This window comes from Plecotus auritus, assembly GCF_963455305.1.
Source record: "Plecotus auritus genome assembly, chromosome: 6".
In the NCBI taxonomy this organism is placed as follows: domain Eukaryota; kingdom Metazoa; phylum Chordata; class Mammalia; order Chiroptera; family Vespertilionidae; genus Plecotus; species Plecotus auritus.
This window is the reverse complement of record NC_137773.1, coordinates 91,578,700-91,583,198: the sequence shown is the minus strand read 5'-3', so window position 1 is coordinate 91,583,198 and position 4,499 is coordinate 91,578,700.

The following is a 4,499-nucleotide window of genomic DNA, read 5'->3' as shown; positions in this document are numbered from 1 at the left end:
TGGGCCAGGCAGGGCTGAGCTTCAGACTCTGCTCTAATAAGACCAGGGGTGCAGCTCTAGGCCCATGGGTGCCACAGCACACAACCCACAGCTTCAATGCCTGGGAGCTGTCAGTGTGGCAGCCTCCCAGGTTAGAAGTCCATCACAGGTCATCCCCCAGTCCATCCTTCCCCACAGGTTAGGGCACATCATTTGGCACGACCCTGGCAAACACAAACATAGTCCTGTCCTGTCCACCTTGCAGGGGCACTCTGAGCTAATGGTGCCTCTACAGTGGAAAATGTCACAACAACTTTGTACACTGTTGGACTGGGTGGCTGTTAAGCAGGGGGTAGTGATGGTGTCCAGAGTGGAACTTCAGAGAACAGGCAGGAGCTTTGCATGGAGGGAATGCAGAAAGGGCCTGACACTCTCTCTGGTTTGTCCTCAGATGTGAATGAATGCACCTTGGGGCAAAACTCCTGCCACAAATCCACTATTTGCCACAACACCGAGGGAAGCTATGAGTGCCACTGCCGCTCTGGCTGGAAGCCGATTCCTGGGTCCCCCAATGGCCAAAACAACACTGTTTGTGAAGGTTCGGAGTTCAGATCCCATAAATGAACCACATCTTCTTTAATTGACTGAGCCATCTTAAAGGAAGCTGCTTTAAGGAGCTTTGGCAGAGAGGGGGCAGCACTTTCAACAATGGTGTGTGTCCAGTCCAGGCAGTGAGGAGAAGGGGGGTGGTGAGGGCTGAGCTTTAGATTCTGTTCTAATAAAGGCATGAGTGCCACTCTGGGCACAGCGGTGCCACAGCCCACAGCCCACAGCCTCAGCACATTGGAGCTGTCAGTATGGCAGCCTCCCATCTTAGAAGTCATCACAGGTCCTCCCCCAATCCATCCTGCTCCACAGTTTGGGACACAGCTTTGGGATGACACTGGCACACACACACACGCACTCACACACACACAGACACACACACACACACACACACACACACACATTCCTGCCTCGTCCTCCTTGCAGGGGCACTGTGAGCTTATGGTGCTTTTACAGTAGAAAATGACACAACTATTTTGTATACTGACAGACTAGATGGCTGTTAAGTAGGGTGTAGTGGGGGTGACATTGATGTATGTTTTCAGAAGGGGCAGAAGGATTGTGTGCAGAGAGTGGAGGAAGGGCCTGAAATTCTCTGTGGTTTGTCCTCAGATGTGAATGAATGCACCTCGGGGCAAAACTCCTGCCACAAATCCACCCAATGCCACAACACCGAGGGCAGCCATGAGTGCCACTGCCGCCCTGGCTGGAAGCCAATTCCTGGGTCCCCCAATGGCCCACACAACACCATCTGTGAAGGTTCAGAGTTCAGATCCCATAAATGAACCACTTCTTCTTTACTTGGCTGAGCCATTTTAAAGGAAGCTGCCAAAAAGTTTTGGCAGAGAAGAGGCAGCACTTCCAGCAATAGTGTGTGCCCAATCCGGGCAGTGAGGAGAGGGCACCTGGGCCATCAAGGACTGAGCTTCGGAATCTGTTCTAATAAGGGCATGAGTGCCTCTCTGGGCACAGCAGTGATACAGCCCACAGCCCACAGCCTCAGCACGTGGGAGCTATCAGTGTGGCAGCCTCTCTGGTAAAAGCCCATCACAGGTCCTCCCACAGTCCTTTTTGTGCAACCGTGGGCAACACATGTTTCAGATGACACTTGCACACACAGTCCTGCTTCGTTCATCTAGCAGGGGCGATCTGAACTTAATATGCTTTTTCTGTGGAAAATGTCACCACAAATTTGTATCTGTAGGATTAGGTGGCTTTTAGGCACGGTTTAGTGGGGTGTCCAGAGTGTAATTTGAGAGAACTGGCAGGAGCTTTGCATGCAGGAAATGCAGGGAGGGCCTGACACTCTCTGTGGTTTGTTCTCAGATGTGAATGAATGCACCTCCAGGCAACACTCCTGCCACAAATCCACCTAATGCCACAACACCGAGGGCAGCCATGAGTGCCGCTGCAAGTCTGGCTGGACGCTGATTCCTGGGTCCCCCAATGACCCAAACAACATTGTTTGTGAAGGTTCAGAGTTCAGATCCCATAAATGAACCACATCTTCTTTACTAGGCTGAGCCATCTTAAAGGAAGCTGCCATAGGGAGCTTTGGCAGAGAAGGGGCAGGACTTCCAACAATGGTGTCTACCCAGTGCAGGCAGTGAGGGGAGGGCACCTGGGCCGGGCAGTGCTGAGCCCAGATTCTCTTCTAATAAGAGCTGGGGTGAAGCTCTGGGCGCAGCAGTGACACAGCCCACAGCTGACAGCCTCAGCAAGTGAGAGCCCTCAGAGTGGCAACCTCCCTGGTTAGAAGTTCATCACAGGTCCTCCCTCAGTTCATTCTGCCCTACAGATGGGGTCACAGCTTTGGGATGACACTGGCGCGCGCGCGCACACACACACACACACACACACACACACACACACAAAGTCTGCCCTGTCTACCTTGGAGGGGCGCTCTGGGTTTATGGTGCTTCTACTGTGTAAAATATCACAATAACTTTGTATAGTGTTGGACCTGGTGGTTTCAAGCAGGATGGAGTGGGGGTGTTCTCGGTGTACTTTTTCAGAAGGGGAAGGAGGCTTTATGTGCAGGGAGTGGAGGGAGGGCCTGACACTCTCTGTGGTTTGTCCTCAGATGTGGATGAATGTACCTCCGGGCAACACTCCTGCCACCAATCCGCCCAATGCCACAACACCGAGGGCAGCTATGAGTGCCGCTGCCGCCCTGGCTGGAAGCCGGTTCCCGGGTCCCCCAATGGCCCAAACAACGCCGTCTGTGAAGGTTTGGAGTTCAGATCCCATAAATGAACCACATCTTCTTTACTTGGCTGAGCTATCTGAAAGGAAGCTGCCATAAGTCGCTTTGGCAGAGAAGGGGCAGCACTTCCAGCAACAGTGTGTGCCCAGTGCAGGCAGTGAGGAGAGGGCACCTGGGCCAGGCAGGGCTGAGCTCAGATTCTCTTCTAATAAAGGCATGCGTGCCACTCTGGGCACAGCCTTGCCAAAGCCCACAGCCCACAGCCCAACACTCAGCATGTGGGAGCTATCAGTGTGGCAGCCTCCCTGGTTAGAAGTCCATCACAGGTCCTCCCAGGTCCATCCTATCACACAGTGGGCAACACATCTTTCAGATGACACTTGCACACACAGTCCTGCCTCGTCCATCTAGCAGGGGCAATCTGAACTTAATGTGCTTTTACGGTGGAAAATGTCACTACAAATTTGTATATGTCAGGCTGGGTGGCTATTAAGCACAGCTTAGTGGGGTGTCCAGAGTGTAATTTGAGAGAACTGGCAGGAGCTTTGAGTGCAGAGAATGCAGGGAGGGCCTGACACTCTCTCTGGTTTGTCCTCAGATGTGAATGAATGTACTTCAGGGCAACACTCTTGCCACAAATCCACCCAATGCCACAACACCGAGGGCAGCTATGAGTGCCGCTGCAAGTCTGGCTGGAAGCCGATTCTGGGGTCCCCCAATGGCACGAACAACACCATCTGTGAAGGTTCGGAGTTCAGATCCCATAAATGAACCACATCTTCTTTACTTGGCTGAGCCATCTTAAAGGAAGCTGCCATAAGGAGCTTTGGCAGAGAAGGGGCAGAACTTTCAGCAATGGTGTGTGCCCAGGGCAGGCAGTGAGGAGAGGGCACCTGGGCCAGGCAGGGCTGAGCTCAGATTCTGTTCTAATAAGGGCAGGAGTGAAGCTCTAGGCTCAGCAGTGCCACAGCCCACAGCCCACAGCCTCAGTTCATGAGAGCTATCAGTGTGGCAGCCATCACAGGTTAGAAGTCCATCAGAGGTCCTCCCCTAGTCGATCCTGCCCCACAGGGGGCAACACATCTTGCAGATGACACGTGCACACACAGTCCTGTCTCGTCCACCTAGCAGGGGCAATCTGAGCTTAATGTGATTTTACAGTGGAAAATGTCAGCACAAATTTGTATGTGTCGGGCTAGGTGGCTTTCAGGCACGGTTTAGTGGGTTGTCCTGAGTGTAATTTGGGAGAACTGGCAGGAGCTTTGCATGCAGGGAATGCAGGGAGGGCCTGACACTCTCTCTGTTTGTCCTCAGATGTGAATGAATGTACCTCGGGGCAACACTCCTGCCACCAATCCGCCCAATGCCACAACACCGGCGGAACTTATGAATGCCGCTGCCGCCCTGGCTGGAAGCCAGTTCCCGGGTCCCCCAATGGCCCAAACAATACCGTCTGTGAAGGTTCGGAGTTCAGATCCCATAAATGAACCACATCCTCTTTACTTGGCTGAGCCATCTGAAAGGAAACTGCCATAAGGCGCTTTGGCAGAGAAGAAGAGCACTTCCAGCAGTAGTGTGTGCCCAGGGCAGGCAGTGAGGAAAGGGCACCTGGGCCAGGCAGGGCTGAATTCGGATTCTGTTCTAATAAGGGCAGGAGTAAAGCTCTTGCCTCAGCAGTGCCACAGCTCACAGCCCACAGCTTCAGAGC